Source organism: Amphiprion ocellaris, chromosome 1, assembly GCF_022539595.1.
Source record: "Amphiprion ocellaris isolate individual 3 ecotype Okinawa chromosome 1, ASM2253959v1, whole genome shotgun sequence".
In the NCBI taxonomy this organism is placed as follows: Eukaryota; Metazoa; Chordata; class Actinopteri; family Pomacentridae; genus Amphiprion; species Amphiprion ocellaris.
The window spans coordinates 11,847,384-11,873,403 of NC_072766.1; the positions used below are offsets into that span (position 1 = coordinate 11,847,384).

Genomic DNA, 26,020 nt, shown 5'->3' on the forward strand with positions numbered 1-26,020 from the left:
TGCCTTTTCATAAGACTTCATCAATCTTCTACAGGCGACGTATCCTCACCCTGAGATTTGATGGAGGGATTATGGTGAATGTTAGTTGTTGACCACAGTTGTTGAAATGAGCTGTCCCTCACATTAACTGCCCCGCCCTCGCCTTCCCCTCATTCTTCCCCCCTGGTTGAGTGTCTGGTGGCTGACAGGGACAAGCCCTGCTGTCATTACAAACTTAATAAGAGCAGAAGTGAGATTGATGAGAAAAACAGAGGCATCAACTGCTCTTTTAATTAACTCTTGTCCCGTAATGGTGCCAGGACAAAGGCACTGAGCAAAGAATGAGACATTTTCTTTCTCCTTCTACCCCTTTCTGTTTTGTTGCCTCGCTCACCCGCAATAATGAACAGCCTTCTGGGACCCAATTACATCCAAGGCTGCATTAGGAGCACAGCAGGCCCAGTGGAAACTTCAGCTGAGTTTTCCCTCATCCACCCCCCCGCCTGCACATGCTGTTACCCTGCTGGAGATGGCCTTCACTTGATTGAATTTTGAATGTTACACACCCCGCACCTCCCACCCCCCCCCCCCCGCCCTCCCCGCATTTTCTGTAGTCCCTTACCTTCAGCAGTTGTAAACCCACATGTGGTTTATGATGGAAACAGGAGGCAATGTATGCTTGTTGTTAGCTGTCCTTCACTTTATAACTGCTTTCGCTGATGGAGTGGCTTTGTGTACAGCGTGTAATGGGCAGTGCCAATTGGTGCACTGAAGCCTGTTTGTTTCTCGCGCCCCTGCAACATGCTGCATATTCTTGCGACAGACAGAAAAGAAAAAAATGATTATTTAAAATCACTGAACTGTGATGTTTTTGAACTGAATAAACAGTGATTTGAAAAAGCTTTTCATGGCAGGGCAGAAGATTATGCTAAGCAAGTCATGGAATACATGTATTTTATGCCTCAAAAATAATAGTTTTTTTGTCATCAGCCACTAACTGAATTGTTAACATGTTTTAAAATGCTAAATATCACTTTATTTTAAGTGAAAATGGAGTAAACAATTGTTTCATTTGTAAAAATGACAGTTGAAAATCAACTTTAAATCATGTTTAATGCCAATAATGTCACAACCAACTCAACTGACTCCAGAATAACAGTTAAAACACCGATATGAATGTTAAAAAAAAGCTGCTGTGCAATGGCTGCATTCTGGTACAGTGATACTAAAAGGCTAAATGTAAACATGCTAATATGCTAACATGTTTACCATCTTTGTTTAGGCTGCTGACATGGATGATGCTGACATTTTCTAAGTACAGCGGATTTAGATGTGATTAGTTTTGCAGTTATTTGATCATTAACCAAATCACTGGACAAACAACGTCTATAGATCACCAAACCTATCACAATTCATCCTCTGGTGACCACAAATGCACAAGCTTTCATTTCAACCCAGTCACATGTCATGCTGGACCAACGTGTTGAACCGAGACACACTGGCACTGGAAACACTGCAGGCCTAACAGGCATTTGAGGGAAAAAAAAGCACTATTATATTGGTCCATTTGCTGTGTTAACATTCCTGTACAGATTATTGACAGACAGAGCAACAAGACCTCCGTGGGATATGTACAGCATGTTATGGCTGGATGTCTTTTAGATGGGGACTGCCTCTAAATACAATGCTTGGGGATATCCAAGGCATTAATAACAATTATTGGTGTTCTGTAGTTTCCTCAGACACCTTAAGTGTTGCGTATTGACTGCTATGCTGGAAAGAATGTTGCCTATTGATTTGGCCAAGGCAGGAACTGATGGTGTCCTCGTGGTGTAAGGCTGGAATTAATCCTTCCATGCGGCCCGCGAGTGAATAACTTACCTGCTGCATTGCTGCCGAGTGAGCTCACACTACACCCTCGCTGGTGCCTTCTGAAAAATCAAAAGAAGAGACGGACATGGCTAAATGTAAGGAGTCACAGGACGCTGCAGGAAAAAGACAACAGACGCAACTTCTGTGGGAGAACAGAGAGAACATCAAAGGGGATCATTTATTACTTTTAATACTGTTTATTGAAGTCAGCAGTTAAATGGATCTTAACCAGATTAAGTTCCGTTTACATCGACTTTAGTTTTGGTTTGTGAAGCCAAACGGACCAAAGAAAACAGACACGTCGAGGCAAACAGTAAGAAATTTAAGTGTTGCAGCATCCAGTAATGCTTTTACTGGTCCATTGTCTTATCCCTAACCAGCACTTTGTGTATACTGTACTACTATGCTTGGTCTACCTCCCTGTGGACTGTACGGTTACTAACAGCTCATCCACTATTGCTTAGGGGTCTTATTTTGTTCTAGAAGAAAGACTTTATACTGTCAAACTCAGACATCCCATGTGATTGAAGGCCGATGGGCATGGAACTCTCAGAGCTGCCCTCAAAGCTGCAACAATGCCTGCTTGTGGTGGGTGGAGTGGAAGAACAAAGGCAGACTTGTTAGGGTTTAGATGCCTTTATTATTCTTTTATTTGGCTGCAATTTCTTGTCTATCTGGCCACATTCATTAAGATTTTGGCTACATTGGCTCGTGGGTCTATTGCTGTAGGAGTAGTTGCTATATGTAACTTAAAACACAAGTGCTCCACTTTTCTTTTGTAGAAATCAATGCACTGACACCTAATAATGAAATATAGATACATATTTCTTTTAGTCAGTCATTTGTTCAACTAACTTACACTAAAAAGTAATTGAAACTAAAACAGTGACGTGAATCAGGAGGTTTGCTAAAAAAAAAGTTGGGTATAAAATGAACATCTCACCTAAATAGATAAAATTTATATAATTCAATCTAATCTAACATTTTTTTGATTAGAACATTTTCTATATATATTTATAAAATACATATTGTAGTTATAAGAAGAGCTTTATCTCCCTACCTGAAATCAAAACAACAACGGAACATCAGGTAAAAACTTAAACAAGACTGCAAACTAAACTCTGTACTTCAGCACATCTTTATAGCTTTTTGTGACGTCAAAATTCTTTCTTCCACTTGGGACACTTAATCAAGACTCTGAAATCCTTCGTGAAATCTTGGTGAGGTTAAACAAGTCCTCCTTTCATTTGTTTTAAGTGCTTGTCATTACCAGTTGAATGTCCCTTGGATTGGAAAGGTGAGACCTGCTCAATCAAAGTTATGTCCAAATCTGAGAGGTGCTTCCACAGGGAGCTGGTGTTTCTCTCCACTCGAGGACAAGGTCTCCTGAAGGAGAAGATCTTCAGCAGAAACTCTTCCAACTCTGTGACATTCGTGGCTGCTGGGAACACAAAAGCTGGGGGAGGTTGGCAGCGACTCTTCTCCTCTGCAGGCTCTCTGCTTTGCTAATCAAAGCTCCTCATGTAGTTAAATCACTGCAAAAAAGCACGAGAGACATTATTACAATAAATGGATGATCAAAGACCATTAAGGCTGTTAGAAACATTAGATGGTACAATCTTTATTTGGGGTTTATGAGCTGTGGCTAGATTTTGTTTGACTTCCTGATGCTACTGTCATTATGTTAGAAGTGAAATCTGATACCAACACAAAACTTTTTCTGATATCTTATTTTCTTTCTTTCATTTGAAGGGAACCAGTTTTACACACAAGGTTCAGTTTGTGCTTCAGATGTGCTGAAAGAAACTTTCCAAAGTTTGACAAAAAACACCAGATAATGTAATCAGGTCTCTAAATTTAAACGACCAATGAGCAATAATATGGGAAAAACAGGATCCAGTGTTTTTTTCAAGCTTGAACTATACTTGATACAAAAGTTAGGATGATTTGACCTCTGCTGCTTGAGTTATGTGAGTCATCCAACCCTATCAAAGTGCAATACTGAATTTTTGGGTGTACGCCTTGATCAACAAGGAAACAAAACCCCAAAGTTCTGAACTGTAAATTGCTGCTAACAAGCAACATAACAAGAACTTTGGCTGAATAAAATCATCTTCAAATTTAGAAAATGTTGCTACAGTAATAACCCATAAGCAGAATTATCTTTGCCAACTTGCCGTACTTGTCAGTTTTTGATGTGTATCGAATATTTGAGTTTCAATACTCAGCCCTAATGATGCCATATATGTGTGAAGTCATTAATCTCTGCCAGGTACGGCTTTTTATGCTTGTCACCATCACAAATCTTACTCTGCATTGACCTACCGGCGCTCTGAGCGAGTCTCCAGCAGCTGCTGTGTCACTGAGGCCTGGTCGATATACAGTAGCTGGAGGCACAACACATCAACTGTCAGCTGGTGAAATCACAAGAGCTAAAATCCTGCCGTAACAATGCTGCCCAAATCCCCAATCAGCAATTGCTTGTTACGCTTCTTTTTGTGTCAAAACACTCCCTTATTACAGGATTGGATAAAAAAAGGTTGATAGCTTTTTCATTTGTAAAACAGGTCTCTAACCAGATGTAAATTTTAACAGAATGCAAATTTGCTCTGCATATTCCGGCCGAGTTTCGACAGCGTCCCAATCCCTCTTAAGCTTCTTGTTGACCGCGTCTGCCAGCTTTGTGTACACAATTGGCTCCTCAGCTATTCCAACTGCATCGTTAATGTCTGCCCTCTTGTGCTGCTCAATTCCACCGGAATAAACAGAATCGCACGTGCAAAATTATTTTCTAAAACAGATAATTAGCCGAAGAAACAATCCCAACTATGAATAATAATGTGCCTCGGTAACATTATAACTTTTAAGCATGGGAAAAGGAGGGATTTGAATGCCAGGGGAAATGAGCTTATCAAATAAAGCTTGAAAATGTGCAGTGAATGAAATGAGTCAATCATTTTAATGTGAGATGGGAGCCCCGAGGAGAATAAATAAGCAATCGTCACATCATGCAGGGAGAACAAATGAGCATGGTACACAATTAGGCAGGGTCACATTCTGTCAGAGCTGTGAGCGTGGGATGGGCTAATGAGCTGTGTGAGGCAGCGTGTGTGTGTGTGTGTGTGTGTGTGTGTGTGTGTGTGTCTGTTTGTGTGAATTGTGTATCGGAAGAGGAAGTGGGAGATGAAAAAGCTGATCCCTAGCCCTCAAAATTCTGATGTACAGACTAAGACAGCCAGACAGCCAGACACACAAGTGGCAAGTCAGGCGAGAGACAAAGATAAAAGTGAGAGGGGCTGGTGGAGAAGAGGTGGGCTATCAGTCGACTTGGCATCTGGGGCAAGTAGACATGCAGGCAGACAGAGCAATGGGCAGGTACAGCAGCCAAACAGACAAAAAGAAGAGAAGTGCCTCAGAAGGACCAAGGCACAGAGCTTTCAAAGGCGACTCATAGTTATTAACTATTCAATCACATAAAGGAGGGCTGAAGGCGTGAAAGGTTGCGGACCGAAGCACTTTTGCTTCAGTGCATTAAGAGCCTGGTCCAGCACTCGGGCTGCGTGAAAGAGAAATAGATTGCCTCCCAAGAAGATGACTGCTCAAAGGAGTTGGCTTTTTCTCCTTAATAACAGCAATCTGCTGTGAAAATCTAATCCCAAGTACCATTTACACTGAATCTAGATAACTTCTGCTCGAAAAAGCGTACAATATGAATTTTTCATTCCCGATATACAAATAAACAGAACAAGCCCCCCTCCCCATCAATCAGGGGACATTCTCAAAGTAAGTGAACTGGAATAACAAATTGCTAATGAATACCATGCTGCTAGAAATGCACATTTTAAAATAGCATTGTGAGTATATTGTCCTGGTTGAAATGGAAATACGATTCTTCACAAGAGCGTAAAATGCAGAAATGGGTGTACATGACCCATACGGTTATAAAAAAAAAGGACAATCTTAAGTGAAATTGTTGCAATGTTGATAACCTGCGTGACATATACAAAACAACAAACCAAGCATGCTGTCCTTCAACTGAAGTAATAGCTCCATCTTTGCCATTAAAGTCATAGATGGACGCAGCCTTTAAGCCCCCTCCTCTCCTTCTCGCTGGCCTAATTCCCCCTCCTCAGTGGTGGATAAGAGGGATCAGAAATACATCCATATGCATAGCCAACTATCTGTAGAGGGGATGTCGGGTCTCAGCCTGGCCGGCTTTCTGAAAGTACTGGTAATGACACTTAATGAAAGCTAAGGAGCCGGACTACGGGAGGGAAAGCCTGTGCATGTATTTCCCCATCTCCCCTCCAGCCCTGCATCCAGACCAGGCCTTCAGACACCATAAATAAACAAACGTGCTGCGTGAGAATAGATGTGCTATTTTTCTAGCTTCTCCCTTGCTATTCCAACCCATATTTACCTATGTATTATTATTCCCTGTATTTCTGGTTTGCTTTTAAGCCCAGCTCTGTAATCCTGACTCCCTGCAGGCTTTCTGAATGCCCAAAAACATTAGCAGGACTTTGCTCCAGTAACCCTGCAGCTCTTAATGGGCTGAGTGTGCATCTGCTCTCTCCTGGTCTCCACAAATATACACAAATAAAGATCTGTCAGAGCATTGTGAACTGAGCAAACATCCTGACGTGTCACAGATGCCTTCATGTTTCTAATCACACTGCTTACTCCACTTTCCCTAATGGATTAACAAACTTGACCAAACCCCTTCGAGCCCTAGTTAAGCCGTCGTCTTTTTAATTGGACTATATGGTGTACAAAGGCGTGTTTGTGATGTAGGCGATTTGGCTGAAGCTGAGAGAAGGTGAGAAGGCACTCTCGTTGCAGAGATGCCTGTGATGAGAACGGTGGTATGGTTCAAAGTAAACAGAAGGAATGAGGGGATCGAGAGGCTCTTCTTAGCACAAGCCCCTAATCAGTACAGTCAACACATGGCAGATTGGGTTCGCATTTTTCTCCCCTTGCCTCTGTCCTTCCATCGCCAAAAACTTTATCCCTTCAATCAGTTTCACTTTCCCTGCTTTCAATTTGAGAGGATGTCAGATAAGAATGTGTTGCAGGCAAATGCCAGGTAACACAAACCCGGCTTACTTTGAGGCAGAGCGATATTGGCTGAGAAAAATGAGATGGCTCCAGCCGTGGGATACCATTCCACCACCAAATAACCCTTTCCAGAGCAACACATAAAATTCATATTTTATTTAGAAAACATCCTACGTTTCCATGGTGATGGATGAGTGACATGTTTACTTTAAGAGTCCTCTGTGGTCTTTGAGAACACTAACAGCGACCGACACTTATCGGAGGAGAGAGTGTCCTTGGGTCAGTCGGGTGAAAAGTTTGCCAACTCTGGAGGCTCTAACTGTGCCTGGGAGGTGAGACCTCTTCCTCTGCTGCCTTTCCCTGTCCTTTGATCACCGACTCCCATTGCCATCTCCAACATTCCCCAGTTAACTGCACAAATGTGTCTTCAGTGTTAACAAGCTTTAGCCATCAGTCGAAGCCTGGCCACACAGGTGAAGATGACACAAGCGGGCTGGAGTAGAGCAGATTATAGCGGGGGTCATTGTGGGTGCAGGAGGAGAAAAGTGCTAAACATGGTTGTATGTAAAGGAGAGCCTCTGCTCTGAGATGGAGACAGAAATGTGCTGGGCTGCATTAGCGGCAGGACCCAGAGGCACAACCCAGGGGGGTCGGTGGGCTTCAAACACTGATGTGCAGGCTGTTCAGAGCTCTCAGGCTGCTGATTTCACAGCCAGAAAACACAGACCATTAGTCACACAAACACACTGAGGCCTATGCTAATCCCAGAACAAGAAAAATCAACATGACAGCCAATAAAATCCTGGGAGTTATGCAGCATCTTTGTTTTTCAGTGTCTGTGATGTGCTGGTGAGTGTTTCTATTGACCCGTGTTTCAGATGAGCCACTCCAGAAACACTCATGCTCTGTCTGAAAGCTCGCTTCTTTGTCACTGACACTGTCTCTGGAGTCGACCAGACCAAAAGCAGAGAACATGTACTCACAGAGAGGGGCTTGTATAGATTTGCTGCCCCCTTTTCAGATGAAAACTGGAATCTTTGCCAGGACTATGATAGCCACCAAATCATGGACTGTATTAAGTCTGCAATATCTCACTTGTCAGTCTGTGTTGCCAACTTAGTCAAAGGATGGGGAAAGGAACCCCACTGTGCTCATTAAACATTCTTAGACTGTGTCTGTAGTATCAATTGCACTAACTTGTGCAAAGATGCTGCTCAGGCAACAGTTCTAGCAACTTTTATTTTGAAAAAGAAAAAAAAGACATGATTTCTTGATGCGAATGAAACTGTCTTGTTTTATGATGAAGCCAAGTGAGCAACACCTCATGGCAATGCTGCTATTGTCACACATCACCCTTTATTCTCTGCAACACACACACACACACACACACACACACACACACACACACACACACACACACACACACACACACACACACCACATGCAGTAGCCACTTTGCTTTAAAGTGCAGCTTATAACCTCGTCTGATTCAAAGTTTCAGGTCCATTGCACCACTGATCACGCTGCTGGCTGAGGTCAAGTGATGCACATTCCTGTGACATTGCAGCAAGGTGATAAACTCAACCGCTGGAGTTACACAGGTTTTCTCTTCTGTTAATTTGTTGCTTGAAGGTGGAGTGTGTGATTCTGGAGAATGATTGCTGATAGTTAGCGTATTTAGATAGCATGTGCCAGATTTATCTTCCGCCTTGTCCCCACTGCCCCTAATCACCCGCATCCAGCCTCCCCCCATGCCTGAGCACAACTATGAATGTGTGGTGGACTGACTGGACTATTGTTGTGTGGATCCATTCCAGCCCCTTAGTTTGTTTCCCTTTTAGAGAGCCTAGGCTGTGTGTGAACACTGGATGTTTTTTTAAGCGTGCACACAGAATGAACAGCTAGTGGACCGTGAGGACACATTCGCTGAATTTGACAAAAAGTGTATTGGATTAGAATTTCATACTTCACCTGTAAGGCCGTCAGTTTAGGCGTTTACTTTGTATGCTTGAAGTTCACGATGCAAAACAGCTTTTGAGTTCTCAAAGTCACCACTTGTGCTGCAGATTTGCAACCCTGGAGAGGTAAGGTTTAGACTCTGTAATACTATATATTGCAATGTATTAACACAACAATGTATTTCTTTAAAACTGAGGGAAATACTGTGTGTATTTGATTAGCACCACAAACATAGGAGAGAGAGCCATCAAGTCGCATACGTAGAGAGGAGGAGTTGTATTATAGGTTATTTATTTCTGGAAAAACTTCATTATTTTCCAGTACAGAAAAATATCAATTATTTCAGCCAAAGAATGGATTTTCAGACATATTCACTAAATGATTATGATTAGATTCAGGAGCAGGATCAAAAGGAGTTAAAATGTGCTCATCATGCTACAATACTTACATTTAAGCTGTTTAAGAGCAATAAACATATTAAAGTTTTATTCGGGTTTAGGTGTTAAGCTGTGATGGCCTAACATATATAAATAAAACTGAAATGGAATGTGGAAATTTGACCTGCACCACAGTATTTGTAGGTTTGAGTATATTTTCTTGGTATATACCTCGTTATGTCTTCTTTTCTTCAGTCTTCCCATCAAGCTCAGCTTTGAATCTTCTGCCCTCAATTTGCTGAGCCTTCACTCCCTCCAGCAGGTGGATTCATGCGGGCCTGTAAATACATACAAAAAGACACAAACATGCACACACACACAAAAAAAATGCACTGCATTTTTGTTACATTGGAGAGTAAAGTACATAAATATAACTCTCCTCTGTCCACTTTCTCTTTCTTGGCGGAGATGGATGATCTTTGTGCTTTGCTCTTTTATTTTCAGTGCCAGTTTTTCATTTGCTTGCCTGCAGCAATGTTGGGATATGATAAAATGTGCATTAGCTATTGCTGGGATAAAAACCAATTATTGTGCAAGTGCAGAGAGATCTCAGTAGTAGTGTAGTGTGTATCAAAGCCTTAATTACATTCCAGGACCAACTGGAGAGCATCTTGTGGACAGGAGAAGAATCTGGCAGAACACAAAACCTCCACCAGGACAGAGAGGAGGGAAGAAAGTACAGGCAGTAAAGGACACAGGATGTCAGACAGAGGGAATATGTATACTTATATATACACTCACTGACCACTTTATTAGGTGCACCTTACTAGTAAAAGGTTGGACCCTCTTTTGCCTTCAGAATTTCCAATTTTGGTGAGCCTGTGCAAACTGTAGCCTTAGTTTCCTGTTCTTAGCAGACAGGAGTGGCACCCGGTGTGGTCTACTGCTGCTGTAGTCCATCTTCTTCAAGGTTCGATGTGTTGTGCCTTCAGAGATGGTATTCTGCATTCCTTGGTTGTAATGAGCGGTCATTTGAGCTACTGTCGACTTTCTATCATCTCCAACCAGTCTGCCCATTCTCTTCTGATCTCTCACATCAACAAGGCATTTTCATGAACTGCCGCTCACTGGATATTTTCTCTTTTTCGGACCATTCTCTGTAAACCCTAGAGATGGTTGTGTGTGAAAATCCCAGTAGATCAGTAGTTTCTGAAATACTCAGACCAGCCCATATGGCACCAACAACCATGCCACGTTCAAAGTCACTTAAATCCTCTTTCTTCCCCATTCTGATGCTCGGTTGGAATTTCAGCAAGTTGCTTTGAGCACGTCTACATGCCTAAATGCATTGAGTTGCGGCCATGTGATTGGCTGATTAGCTATTTGTGTTAACAAGCAATTGAACAGATGTACCTAATAAAGTGGCCAGTGAGTGTATGTATAAATATATAAAGAATATCTACAGCAAACTGTTTAAGTTCCTCAGCTGTTGCTCTTCTGTGGAGTGTGAAGAGCCAAAAATATGACACACAGGGGCACTAAGAAGCAAGGAGACTTTTAGAGGACTGGTTATGATGTGGACTAAGGAGGTCTATGTGTGTGATAAGAGCGACCTTAAAGGCACGGCTGTCCCTCAGAGATACTATCATTACCTTTAGTAAAATGATACACACCTCCCACGCTGCCAGCAAAGCATCCACTAGTCTTGGCCTCACTGTGAGTTGGACACTCAGATCTGCCAGAATGTCCTCACTCAAACAGGCCTGCAGGGAGAAACATAACCACAAATGGCATAAGCAAGGCAAAGGAAATACAGATAAAATGCCATTACATGAGGACAATAACAGCCCTTTAACTGAGTTCAATTCTCATACTGTTAGAACAGGATGAAATAACACAAATACTATTAAAAATAGGACATCAAAGTATAGTACACACACTTAAACATCAGGAACAGAAAAAGTTCAATTGTATTGGACAAGGGAAGCTTATTGTATCACAATTCAAACTGCAAGTCACCTGAGGATCCCACCACCTCTAAGACCTCTGTTTACCTTAGTTTGTTCACAGGGGATGCAATAAAGCCCAAACATGTCTCTCATCTCATTGCTGCCTCCTCTTCAATGCTTCTGCACCAAGATATTACCATTAACACTCCTGTACAGCTCCTCTCTTTCTCAGGTTTTAATGATTTGACTTCCTGATCACTCTGCTCAACAGTGTAGTTTGCATAAATCTACTCAGAGTACAGCTCTACTGAAGCTGTCATCCAGTGAAATCCCAAAACATGCCATTCAAAACAATCTTTTTGTGAATGACACACTGGTGGCATTTAAACATATGTCTGACTTCACTTCACAGGGTTGTTTCGAAATTATGAATTACAGACTTTGCAATGAAAATCTACGCCCAGCCGGTCACTTGTCACTCTGTTGTGTCACTCATTTCCCCAGCTTCAGCCCCACAGCCATTTCCTGCTAGTCAGGGAGAGACGGTGGCTGTGAGCACACCACCACCATCACAATGACCTTTCCACAAGCCCAGGGAGCACGCAATGCAGAGGAGAGGCAATAAAAGTAATGAAAGAAGCAAAGGCAATTAAAGTGGTGTGTGTGAGGGGAGCGTGGCGGAGATGAGCCTAACTGGAGGCGGCCCTGGAATGCACTACAGCTCCATATCCCCCATAATCCCTGTGTGATCGCAGAGCAACCCTGGTGTGCTCCCAGTCTGATCATCCTCTTGCAGCATTCACCAGCTAATCCGTGAAAAAGGACAGCCATGCACACACACACACACACACACACACACACACACACACACACACACACACATACACACACAACCACATATATATACATATATATTAAAGTAATCAGATATACACACATATCTGCAGACACTGCTAAAGTAATTATTACAGGCTGCATACAATATGTGCTGCACAAGAAAGTGAGGAAACTACTAAAAATTTATTACCAAACACAAACACATTCAGGCACCCACACACACACACACACACACACACACACACACACACATTTAGTTCTACAGTAGAAAATGAGTTGCTCTCTCTCCCGCCCTCTGCAGCGCAGTGTTTCCTCGCGGCCAGTGAGAATCATTAATGTCCTTCCTCTGATGCTGCCACACAACCAACAGCAATTATTTCTAAAAGCAAAAAGTGAAAACAGCGAACACACAAATATACACGGCACATAATCATTATTTTTTTGTTAGACTGGCTGTGTGGGGGTTGAGGAGGTGGCAGAAGCTTGGACTTCATTTTCTCTAGCGGAGTTTACTGACCGCAAAATGACAAGGATGCTATTCCTAAACCAATTAAGAGGCTGCAGCGCTGCTGTTACCATGTGACACTGACAGCACTTAAGGAGGCTGACGCCAGGCCTTACAGATAAGCCAGAGATGTGCTCTTGGCTCAGGAGTCAGGAGTGAGCGCACACACACACACACACACACACGCGGACAGAGTAGTACATGTGTATGCAATCATGCATGCACAGTCACACACATCAATAAAAGGAATAGCACTGTAGAGCAGAGACCAAGTTACAATGTGTTCAACAGCAACTTCAGACCAAGACAAATATATAACTAATAAAACACATAATACATTAGATCCTCAGCATTGAGGTCTTAAAGTGGCCATAAAAAAAAGAAAAAAACACAGACACACAAAAAGCATCCACTATCTGGCTGGTAAAATCAGAAAGCATTAAATACTACTGCTCACTCAGGCCTTGAGTCCGGAAAAAGACCTCATTATCTAATCAGCTTTAGGAATACACAGAAAGGGCAAAGCTATGAGTCTCCCCTTTTCTTGACAACAGAATCTGATCTTGCCTGTAGTGTACAATTAGTGAACAGAGTGACCTCTGGAGGTTACCACTCTACTTGAGACAGGCTGTGTGGTTCACACTAATGACCAAAATGCTCTGTGAAGGGGGCTAGCATTGTGCCCCTCCGTCAGCTCTGGCTATCTTAAACTAATACCACTATTGAGAAAGGAGATGAGACTCGTTTTCTTTGCTGTAATAAAGCACTCACATCATAGCCGTGCTCGGGGCTTGTAGGGCACCGGCTGTTTAAAGTGCTGCTTAAAGAGGGGAGAGCTGCTATGTAACTAGGCCTGATCAGCATCAACTGTGGTCCTGGCTGCTCGGATGCTGGGAGCAGTTCTGGGCGAGTGCGAATGTTCTAAATCACCATGTTAGCGTCTATAGTTTGATCATCTCTTTTGTTTCAAACTTAGTCCTCTCCTGCTGGCCTCTGCATGTCAGCTGGAAACGAGACATAACACAGAGAAGACTTGCCACCCCACGATTCTTCCCTGCTGCAACACACACGGACAATCAAACACATATGGTAAAACAGCTAAATGGACACATCGCTCGATTCATCTTTGCATTTAGGGAGTATTTCGTTTTAATCTACATGAGCTTTGTTCGGTATAGTTCAGTACAGATTTAAACTGAATTGACTGCTTGTTTACTGCCCAGTCTCCTGTTCATGCTCTACTGAGGGGGTCAGTGGCCATGAGAGAGAAAAAGCAACATAAAAAAGCTTCAGCGCATTGAGACTTCTTCCTATAATGTTCACCTTAACTGACTCTAAACCATCATAGGTGGCCTGTACGGCTGAAATCTGTTGATTGCAGTAGCTGTTACATGTCATCACTGTTTCTCCTTTCAATAAACACCAGCCTGCAGCTCCTGAAATCCATACATGAAGGAGCACAACCTGCTTGAACATTACTTCAACTATACTAGCTGAGACTAAACTCAGCTCTTTCAGTCCTTACTCCAACAGGATGCTGTATTTTTGAGCCTTTGCACTCACTCATATATCAGACACAACGTGCACAGAGCATTAGCTAAGCTGCATATTGGCAGCACACAAAATCTCTTAATTAACACCTGAAATGTGTGACCATTTATGCAACAGTGGCTCACGAACCCTTAAAATAAACCGAACGCTTGTCTCCACATCATCACATCTATTCTTAATGCAGCATGAAGTAGTTTCTAAAGCATGAATTTCCTTTTCCAAAATGTTTTGTTTGATATAAAAGATCAAAAAAGAATAAGGATCAATTTAACTTGAGTAAATATTTCAGAATCTGCTTTGTTGCTCTGCTTTGCATAGCTGCAGCTGAATACCTCAGGATGTCGCTCTGCAGCTCTGTCAGATACTCCTGGAGGCTTCTTACATTCCTCCACCGGCTACGGAAAGATAATCGATGGCTGTCAGTTAAGCACCTTTGTCCTCATATCCCCCAATCAGCTCTGTCATCTCACGGAGCTGGAAGGGTGTCGCAGTTTCACGTCGGACTAAGTTTTATAGTCACGTTCCGTCGTAACTCATCGGCGGAGATTTAAAGCACATAGGTGGGCAGATGAAAGATACCCCTTATATGCATGAAAGAGATCAAATTGGGATTAAGGAGATTAATTTCAGATGGTAATTGAGAGAAAAACTTTTTCATCAGATTTATCTAACTTTCTAAAAGATGTCAAATGTGGTGTGATTTAATTTGCTAACAGATGAATGGTTGGTAAATTGCTGTGCTTCAGGCTCGTGTCCCTTTGGTTGGTGTTAAATCATATATCGTCAAATTTCATGACTTGTGAAGATCTGACTCATTTCTCTTGGCTTCCTCTGGGGTTAAAAAAATAATTACTAGTTTTGAAACACAAATTCAGACTGAAACTAATTCAATTTATGAGCATGGCTGGAGGGTGACTGAGTGGTGTATAAATGGTTGCAGCGAGGCTTCAATCAGAAGACATGCGTGGGGGAACAATCCCCCTTCAGAGATCATAAAATGACCTTGGAAATCACGCAGTTCAGACACTCAGACGGGATCATGAAGTCAAACCAAGATGCTCACAGTACAGTCGGCTGCTGTTAAATGTCAAATACTGACAGATAAACATTGACAAGACTGTTTTCTTATTGCAAACATGTTAAATCATCAAGACGGTAATGTCTCTCTGGCCTCATTTGACTGTCTTTCACGCCCACTTCATTACTTATGTGAAGATAAAATAACTAGTTCTGCTAATTTAAATGTCTTATTGGAGATATTTGTGTGGATGGCATCTAGTGTTTATACCATGAAATATGTTAAAAGTGAAATTAAATTTTAATAGAAATCTAATTTTATAAAAATGTTCAGCAGGTTAATACATCAAATCTAAAAGGAAACATGCAAGCAGCTGAACAGACACTGCTGGATTTAACACATTTCACTATTACTTATTCTGCATTAGTAACATGTGAGTTTGATAACAAGTAAAGCAGTAAACTTATTGAAGATTGTTGGAAAAGTTTAATATATTCAAGCCTTTCAGAGGCATCTTTTGACCTGGCTGTGAGCTGAGTCAAGACTTGTCTGAAGTTGCTCCCTCTCCTCTTCTGACTGATTTTTTTTCTTTCTGTCCCTTTTTACAGATCATCATGACCTGTTGCTCCTGCTGCTCGGGCTGTTTTTGGTACATGAGGAATGCTTCAGTTTTATAATAACATTTGCATTTTTAGAATGTGTGGGCCTCATTAGTAATCATGTACTGTATCTGGCAATTTCACAAAGAACTGTACCAAAATAAAATAAAAACCTCTTACATACTGTAATGAAAAGTAGATTTTTGAGATTGTTTTTTTTTTTTAAATTGAGAATTAACCACAAATCTTTTTAAAAGTGATTCAAATCTTTGCCTCAAAAGCCAACACTGTCATGAGTAATGAAACTGGGGATGAAAAGATTGAAATCTTGATAAGATTCAAGCAGATAAAACATGCACAACCAAACCAACTGTGTGTTTACAGAGCAGTACACTGAGACACTTACTTCAATCAATATATTGATGTTTTGTAATAGGCTCTAAATGACTCAGGCTAGAGACTGCTGGGCAGCAAACCTTCTCACTACTTCTGTTTCTGCAGTTCATTTCAGCATGAATATAAAACACTACCTAAGATGGCTTTGAAAAACTAAACAGTGTCAAATAGCCAACTGCAAAATGCTTTGTTGATTCTAATGACAAACATGCAGAGTGACCTTGTCAGAGACAGGCCCATAACAAATCTTATGTGGGTTTGACAAGTGCCACTTGACACTGTCCTTGGTCCTCTGGAACACTGATGATAGTGGAAATTCTTATTTGTTCTGCGTGGAGGAGGAGATTAGCACACATGTTTTGTTGGCTGGTTTGTCCTCCTTGGATGTTTTCCCCTTTAATTGCTTTTCAACATTGAATCATGGTCAATGTAATTTGGCTTTTTTGATAAATTTACAAAAAAGATACTTTCATGTCAAAGTGAAAACAGATTTGTACAAAGTATTACCAAATAATTAAAGATTTAAAATATTGCTAGAAACTGTTAGAAGTGATCTCATCAACCTCTTCCCTCAGAAATACAACATCGGTCCTGAATCACATGGCAACAAACAAAAAGAACGATGGCCCTGAAAGGGAAACATACTTCAGTGGAACAAAACACATGCAAAACAGAAAAGAATAAGGAAAGTTAAAATTAATAAACAAACCTTCCTTACCAATTTATCAGGTTGGGCCTCAGAAAAAATGCTGCAAAAAGAAAACAGAACGAAACAGCTTGTCATAGTTTGTGACATGAACTGGTGAGTGGTGTTGGAAGTTCTTTGAACTTCAATAGAACTAAATGGGAGATGGAACAAAAAGTTACAGGACTGAAGTGTAAGTGACAATGTCTTTAGGGTGAAGGCATCAATTATTACCTGCAAAGTTCCCATTTTGAATCTGGCTGCGCCTTTTGTTGATAATCATTGTCCATCTCTTTCTCCTCCTCTTTCCAATCATCTCTCTAACCAAGACATAAAATACAAGTTAATGACAATGATGATTCCTGTTTCTAAAATTCTAAACAACCTCAACCTCCATGTCGACATTCAAATCAAGAACCTGAACTAAACTCCTTTCACAGATCCCTGATTTCTTCTCCGCTCAGCCCAGTCATCGGAAATTAAAGGGCTGTAAGTATGTCATGCATGAAACTAAATCAATACACAGCAACGTGTGCATGTGTGACAGATTCAATCTGACCAGGCAAGCTTTAACATTTAATGAGAGGTTGTTTAATAATTCTGATTGTGGCATTGTTTTGCACTGCATGCACGTTGTTGTCTAATGGTGATGTGTCGCTGGAGCATAAGTGATAGCACTGAAATCAAAGACGTGTGTGTGTGAGAGCCTTGACCAGGGCCTATTTACTGCCAGGTGAAGCAGCTAATTAAATATCAGAGGGCGTGCAAACTCAGTGTCCCCTCTCCCTCCAACATTAACTAGGACCACAGCCATGGGTCAGAGAACTTAGAAACTCATAGAGGCAAGTATGAAGAAGAAGCAAAAAGCTGATAGGATTCAGAAAGATGGGATTTTATTCAAGCGCCAGTGAACCATCTGGAAAGCCCCTTTGCCTTTCCTAGCTTCACTTATGGTTTGTTTATGAGAGAATAAAGTTACAGATATGGAGGATTTGAAAAAGCACTGGCATTACAACATGCTGTGTCACTGACTCTGACTGCGTATGCATGTGTCAGGAGTTGCTGCTGGTGGTGAAGGATAGTGTGGGAAAAGCCCGGAACCTTTCCAATGCTCACCTCCCTCTTCCATTGACAAGCGAGGTGCAGTAACAGCTAATCGATGGCTAGTGAATTCCCTGTGCACCCCCCTCGCCAGGCTGATCAATATTCCTGGCAATTAGAATCCCCTATCTGCATGGCTGTAGGGACCTTGGGGTGGCTCGCCAGCCCACAAACACCCAATTTAGTCCTCAGCCTATCACTTAATTACTAAATCCCCCTAATGCCTATTGGCAGGTGGCGGGCGTACTCACAGCGGCCCCGGTGGCTGAGCGAACACGAGACCTTTGGCAAGGCGCTGGTTAAGATGCTCCTGTCCCACTTCAGCCGGCCAGTTAAACATCTGATTTCACGTGAGGTCTTCGACCTGAAATGATCTGCCTATCGAGCGACTGGCCCACACACCTACATGGACGGGTGGAAGGGGAGGAATGGGATGAGAAGGAAGGAGCAGAGGATACAGGAGTCTAGGAATCCCAGTGCTAAAACGTCTGTCTGCCACAGGTTGCATCTCTTAGAGGCACAGCAGGGTTTTTAAATTATTTACAGTAAGATCACTTCCTGGTGTTTTTCATACTGACTAGGGATGATATGAGATATAAATTATATGCAATCTCATGATAATTCATACCGTAGCGGCTCTTAAAAATTTGAAACATTACAGGCTTAGATTCTAAACACTGCAGGGAATACAGTGCACCGGTAGCTTTGCAGTTAATGCTCTGTAACTACTCAGTTCTCTTAACCTCTGCCAGCTGCTGCCGATGCCCACCTGCTGACAACAAAGTCCTCTCCACCTGCCAAACCAGTCCCTGGGTGGATGCATGCACAAAAACAGACATCTAAAAATCAGTATTACACACAAAAGGAAGAGGGGCTGAAATTGAGGGGAGATTTCCTTGCAGGTGAGTGGCTGAGGCAGCTGCCACATGACACTCTGGTGACTGTCATACAATATATTAAAGCCAACACTGGAGGCTAGCTGACCCGCCACAAAAGCCCGTCACTGTCACTCGCTCCCTTCATCCCTCTCAACCTGACTTACATCATTTCAATCATTCTCTCTTGGTTATAATGTTTTTTTCATTTCTTGATTTTGCAATTTTACAGCCCCTTCAAAAGACATATTGGACACCAAGAGCCTGATTAAAAGCTGACCATACGGAAGAAACAAATAAAGTGTGTCTGACAACTTCTAAGAGTTTCAAGCTATTCAGGACATCGCCATCCCATCTGACAGCTGAGAATGACAGCATATGTAGGAAAAAGTGTGTCACAGTCTGGATCTATTGTCTTGACTCCTTCCAATTTCCACACAAACCAACAGGAACAACACTTTCTCAGTCACATCACGTGGAGAGACCAGCTGCACTGTTACCTGAGTCTTTGCGGTGGTCGTGGCCTTGGTTCAGCTCCTGTGTCTGCCTCAGCAGCCGGGCTGAGAGGAAGCCATGCTGGGTCACTGTGTGTCGTGTCGATGGAGTACTACCATCAGGCTGTCTGCCTCCAGCTGCTTGCTCTTGTGCCTCCACAGTACCTCTCTACAGACTCCTGTGTCTTCAACAGATGCATCTCTGCTTGATGCTGCAGTCCATCCACTGCACTGCTGTGGAGGAAGTGAGAGGACATAATGAATATAGTATGTCAGAGTGTATGTGTGCGAGTTAATTGCTTAATTCATTTGGAGGGACGGGCCCAGCTGGTGCATGCTCTCTTTCAGTGGTTCGGCTGTGAGGAGCCCTCAAGGTCTTGCTCCACTGCAGTACCCGCCTGCTCCAGAGCTGTTATCTCCTGCTGACTACATTGGCCCCTGACAGGACCTCTGCCTGCAGCCGATCCCTTGCCTCCCACAGGTGCAACACCTCTACAAAATGATGCAAGCACTCAGTCAGGAAACACATGTAGCCTCAAACAATTTTGTAATAAGTGGCGATAAAAAGTAAATTTGGTAAACAGTTCTTTTTTTTTTTTTGCAAATGTCAGTCTACTTGCCAGACAGCTGTCTTTGAGCTGGTTGAATCTGGACACCTCTACTCAGCTGTGGCACACCTCTGCTAGACTCCACTCCTGGATGCCTTGGGCACACTGCTGGGGCAGAGCCTGCTGGAGTGTGGACATACATATGCACAGACACACACACACAAACACAAAGTAGTGTCACTTTCCTGTCACGCAACCCTGGAAATGGCCTGAGGTGAAGTAAGGATAGGTGCCCCAAGCTTTACAAATTCTCTTGAAGGACAGCGCAGAAAAGGCGCCTGCCTTCTTCCACCCCCAAGCTATCTCCACACCCGCTGCACTGCACTCACTCAGCTGCCTGCCCCTAATTTGGTATTTGCACAAAGATGACATATGTATCAGGCAGAGCAGGAAATGTCCTGGGTCGGGAGAGAACAGCTTCCTGACAGGTGTCACCTCCAATCTGCCCCAGCCTGCCTCTGATGTGTTAACTATTCAATTAACCAGCACATCGCACTGAGTGGGTGCCAGCACCTAATTACCTATGAGACCTTGCCTGTGAATGGAGTGAAATATGTGCGTGCATGTGTGCAGATGACAGGTCACACATCATGTTACTGTTAAGGGTTCTTCTTGTTCTGAACCACCTTGACTTTGGCATAGAATATGTGACTTTGTGTGTGTGAGAAAGAAAGAGAGTCATTGTGTTTCCTGCCATCCTTAGTCGCCTCTCAGCCTCATCCTCTTTCCTCCTCTCAGTCCCAACCAAAAACCCTGCAAGAAATCAGTCTTATGGCTTTGTGTAAATTATGAGTGCAAACATTAAATGAAAATAAAAACAGTACGTTTAAGCCATGTTTGAAAATTACTCCTGACACGCGGCCTCTTCATCTCACACCATTAAAGTAACGAGGTGTCACTGAGCCCTGCTTCCATAGCTCCAATGTTGACACCCATCAAGACAAATCTATATTTCATGGCCACTTGCAGATGTATAAATAGCCAAATGAGGTGCGCTAACCATCTATAAAACGGCACTAAAAGGTTGCTAGAAGACGGCGAGTGTCATGAGCCAGTTGCGCTGGTAATCAATCTGGGGTGAGAGGAGGGGAAAGGGAGGAAGAGGAGAGGAGAGGAGTGGGCTGCATTGCGTGGCTAAGAGGAAAGGCACAAGGCGGCGCAACAAGCAGGGCAGTAAATCACATCTGCACGGCACGCTCGCCCCACTGACACACAGCCACTTCAACTGACATGGGGCTTGCTCGACAGCCTGATGGATCACCACACTACACTCCATTAAAGGCAAACGGGCACGACGAGCACTGACATAACAAACAATTAGTCACTGCTGTGGGTATGGACTTTACATGCCGAGGGTCGGGCCCGGTGATGGGCACTCGCCCCTATTGTTTGGCACTGAGGAGCATTACGTTCAATTGTAATATTAAAATACTTCATAATGTTGTAACAGCTGTAGCATTTATCAGCTGTATCATTTATGATCATCACAGAGCTCTCAGGAATCTTGGATTTTTTTCAGCACCAACACCAAGATTTGGAACAGCACTGTGATGAATAATTCTACAACTGAATACACAAGCTTTTCTCTGGGGGTCGTTATCTCATCTAACATCCCTGACATCAAATTCTTAGTCAAGAGTGTCCAGTAAAGTGGACCACATCATTACTAACGACATCACTGAGTGACTGTGATATCTTATATATGTTAGTATTGTTGCATTCAGCTCTATAGTCAAGTTTAAGGGGACAATAATTATATCAACCATCTGCATCCCAAAACCTATAGGTGGCTTTGAAGGCATGTTATCTTTAAAAAAAAAAAATCACCAAAATGACAATTATCACAGCCAGAAACTGTACAAACAGAGCATACAGTTCATTTTCAATTTCCTAATGATCCTGTAACTACTGGTGTATGGCATGCCTTTTCGCTGAGCAACTTAATAAAATTTTAAAGCTCAAAACTTCAAATCACGATACTTCATCAAAATTACCTAATTCTATCTACCTAATAGAAAAATCTGCCAATAAGAAGCAGCGTCCTCTGATCAGATTCTGCAAAAAACTAAAATTCTGCGTTCGTCATTGCGACTGTGAAGCCATTTGTGATTTAGCTGCAACCAACAGTCACATGACAAAAATTCAGTGACATTTTGGCTGCACTGCAAGCTGTGTTTACGCAGTGCAGATAGGAAACAAGTATGGGAAAAAAATGTAAGTAGTAAAATATCAATTGTATGTACAGCCATACTTTTTTTTCTAGTATTGGTAACACCTGTGTGCACTTAGAATAATGTTGTACAAGCTGATTCCAGGTTTATTTATTTCTGTAAGACAAATAATCAAGAACTGAACTGCTTTTTTATGATTAATAGAAATATAACATATAAATATATTTTGAAGCTCTCTACTTCTAGCTGTGGTTGTGCCGTTTTCATGTAGGTGCAGGAAAAATATGACAGGAGCATAAACAGCCAGAAATTTGTTGGAGTTTTAATATTAAGAAACAAGATGCTGTTAATGTCAGCACACAGGTTCTTTTATACAGAGTCGAAGTTCAGATATCAGGAGGACCTTTGTTCTCCTTGTGATACTAATAACCAGTGTATTAATGCAGGTGAACACAACACGTCAAAGGAGACAAGAAAATAGTATAATCATACAGGCCATCGATATTAGACACAACTGATTAACTGCATACGTTGTGTTTAACCAACTGGAGGACTAAAGGATGTTTGAATGATTAGAAGGTTTTGTATTGCTAATCCAGTTTTGACATAAAGACATTCCCATAGGTTGGATTCTCACAGGGAGAACTGGAACACTAGGACTGAGGATTTGGGGATTTGTTGTGTCTGTTTACTGGGCTTATGGCAGAGTAGAAAATGAGTGTGAAATAAGTGTGTAGGGAGCAGCACCTCCACACTTCAATCACAGATGAGGTGAGCTCCCCATCAGACCTCCAGCCACCTCCACTCCAGTACTACTGGTCTCCACTGGGTGCCAACACTCATTATTTATCACACACACCTCTTTCCTCAGCATGACTTTCCACTTTAGTCCATCAGGGCTCCGAGATGATCCCCCCACTTTGTCTCGCCACAGGCTTGTGTATGTGCACACACTCCAACAGTAGATAAATCCAGTGGCACATGCATATGTAAGCACAGGAAATCCTGCAGGTGTGTGTTAGAGCGCACACTCACACAAAACAGTCTCGCTCTCTCCTGTACACGTTAACCACAAGCACATACATCAATTCAACTTGCCACTTATGAAAACATTAATTCATCCCTTTCACTGACTGAACCGTGTAGTCCAAGGCCTTTCTATAACACCACATCTCTGTCCTGAATTTATCTCCCGTCCTCTGAAGGCTTCTCTGTTGCTGGGCATGATGGCCTGTGCTCTTTTTATTGTCGAGCATTTACTCGCTACATTCTCCACCGTATGTTAGCCGTGACTGCGATCAATGAAAATCGGCAGAAACACTTAAGCCTGGAAAAGAGGCAGATCACATGCCAGAGTATTTATCTGTCTCCCGAAAGATGCCAAAGACCACCTCACACTCTTGTTTTTGCACAGAGCTGCTCTTCAACCATCTGCATTTCACTACACTTGATGCTTACAACGCCTGGTGCTCGCTCTCATCCGTCCAGAGGATTAACCATTATTATCTGGTCACATTCAAAACAGCACTCATCCCTTCATCATGAGACTAAAGGCACAATTTAGTTTATTGGGCAAAAATTCAAAGGACAAAATGTTAAGCAGTAAACATTTTGTCCTAATATACAGTAAGAACGTAGTCTTCTTGCCCACTCAGTATGACCATAACGAAACCGGAAAGCTAATAGCAAAACTGGAGGCAGTGACTGGTCATGTCAGATATACAGTTCATACACAGTAGGAGATTTGCATGGTTGTAACAACAAATGGAGAGTATGTTGTTGCCAGCAAGTGGGGAAAAAAACAAGAATTTTGTCTATTTTGTTGAAACAGAAGCTTACTGTCTCATGAGATGGATGACTAATGGACTCTCTTACACTGGCATTGTTTGTCCTTCACCTTGCACATGCCACCTGGGTATTCAGGTGCATCGCTGGCTCTTTGGTCTTTAGCACCTTGAGAACTAATGCATACTTGCATACATGCAAACCAGGCATCTGTAGAACTCCACAGAGAGAGGTTGCTGTTTAGCTTAACCTGTCTGTCTCCAGAGCCTCCATATGGCTTTTCTTATCAAAGTGAGAAGCAAGAAGAGGTCTACCTGAATTAGCTAGCATGCTGAAATAAAGACACAAGCATATAATTGCAGAATGCACACTTTTCTACATATTACACAGCAGTTTAGCATGTGACATTTATATGTTGTTCTGTATTTATCATGTTGACATCAGCTGATCTTTTGTAATCTCTGTATGCCTTTTATGTCAAAACAGAACAGTGCTATCACAGACTTCTAATTGTTGCAGCGCCTGGTTAATTTTCTCCTTTCCGCCTCCTGCTGGTAAGACGACCACAACAGCAACAGAGCTAGCAATGGGACTGAGTGTGTGACATTGCCTTGCACTCCAGTATGTGTGTGTTTCCATTGGGGCAGGTGCTGGGATAAAACGTGAGCACCGGTGGGGATTCAGAGAGAGACAGATGTGTACCTACCATCTTCCTACAGCTCCACTGGCACTTTAATGACACCAGTTCTAGTGTACATTAGATTATTAGACTCCAGAGTACAATATCCCAGACTGGATAATATTGTTTTTCCTCTGGCTGATGATGCATTACAAAAATAAGGAATGGTGTAACAGATGTCTCTTGGGGTAAAAATAATAAATCACACAGACTGGTAACACGGTTGAGAAAAATGCGCCCACAAACACACCCACATCCATGAAACACTTCAGTGATTCATTTACTCTCTTTATTCCAACAGAGCAGCAAGCCAGGGAGAGAGGAAATGAGACAGAGAAATGGGGGGGACAAAAGTGATTAGTTTGCATTTAACTTGCAAACATCATTAAAGCACCGGTACTAATTGTGTTGTTTTAAACGAGCGAAATCTGATAATGACTTCATTAGTGACTCACTGTAATGATGACTCCCAGGGTTTGGAGAGGAAGAGGAATAAATACAGGGAGACGAGGAGTGCATGTGCGTGAGGGAAAAAGTGTGACGAGACAGAGGAAAGAACAGTTGCACTGAAGCTGAATCACCATTTAGAAACGCACAAGAATGATGCATGCAATGATAAAGAAAATGACGCAAACACGTGCAGGAAAGACACCACCGATGGCTGGAGAGGACAAACAGAATAGCAACAGCAGAGCAGACATGGCTAAAGAGGTGTATGCACACATGAATCTATTTCGAAAGTTGTGTGTGTGTCCTCTGTAATGCAGGAGGGGACGACTGCTGGAGAAGGGGAGAGGTCTAATCCATAATATTGCAGCTTGCTGCATGGCTGCATACATTACTGCATACATTACTGCATCAATCAGTGCTAAGCTGCAGTGTAATTTTTGGACTCCCTATTTCTCTCCCTACCCCATCACAAAGACAACACCCCATGGCTATTTCAGATGAGATTCAGAGCGGGAGAGGAGGGAACGGGGGTGAGGAGGAAGGGAGGGAGGGGGAGGGAGAGTCTTTATGGAGCAACCTCTCCCCTCCCCTCCCCTCCCCTCCCCTCCTCTCCTCTCCTCTCCTCTCCTCTCCTCTCCTCTCCTCTCCTCTCCTCTCCTCTCCTCTCCTCTCCTCTCCTCTCCTCTCGCCCCCTGATTAATTTTCAACTAGATTGCTTGGCCAGCAGTGTTATTAGCATAAAATTTCCATGGATTAAACCCAGCTATGAAACCCTTTCATCAAGCTGCTTGTCAAACACAAAATTTCAAATCTCATTTTGTCTCTAATATCATTTTCATATTGGGGGGGGAGGTGAGGAATCGGGGGTCTGCAGTGTGGACAGAGCCAGGCTGCTGACGAGGTGCTGGGGAGAATCACAAGATTATTATTCCAAAGATAAACGGAGTCATCAATCAAAATTTTAAAAAAAGGAGCTCAGGGTTTGGAATGAGATTCTGCACAAGCAGCCACACGGATGCACGCATGTGTGCAGGCCTGCATATATGTTAACATGCAGAGCTCCTCACAGCCA

At 42.6% G+C, this 26,020-nt stretch overlaps 2 long non-coding RNA genes across 12 annotated transcripts in view; both read right to left on the minus strand.

Moving 5' to 3' along the window:
• Window positions 1-610: 610 nt before the first annotated feature.
• On the minus strand, window positions 611-19,745 carry LOC118471558 (uncharacterized). Of its 4 annotated transcripts, XR_008602495.1 has the most exons (11): window positions 19,262-19,745; window positions 18,138-18,288; window positions 17,020-17,105; window positions 16,819-16,849; window positions 10,919-11,008; window positions 9,477-9,583; window positions 8,881-8,985; window positions 4,177-4,238; window positions 3,122-3,386; window positions 1,861-1,910; window positions 611-792 (listed from the first exon to the last, which is right to left on the minus strand). It is a non-coding gene; the product is annotated as an uncharacterized LOC118471558 (long non-coding RNA). The 4 variants fall into 4 exon arrangements; XR_008602485.1 differs by lacking the exons at window positions 611-792; window positions 1,861-1,910 and having other exon boundaries at window positions 1,934-3,386; window positions 19,262-19,489; window positions 19,650-19,732; XR_004848886.2 differs by lacking the exons at window positions 611-792; window positions 1,861-1,910 and having other exon boundaries at window positions 1,932-3,386; window positions 10,898-11,008.
• Window positions 19,746-19,875: 130 nt separating this feature from the next.
• Window positions 19,876-26,020, minus strand: part of LOC118471559 (uncharacterized) — a 40,670-nt gene continuing 34,525 nt past the window's right edge. For 6 of the 8 annotated variants that reach the window (XR_004848894.2, XR_004848893.2, XR_004848892.2 and 3 more), the window contains one exon: window positions 19,876-19,986. This is a non-coding gene — a long non-coding RNA (uncharacterized LOC118471559). The remainder of the gene's footprint in view (window positions 19,987-26,020) is intronic. The other 2 variants (XR_008602520.1, XR_004848897.2) reach the window with 1 other exon arrangement.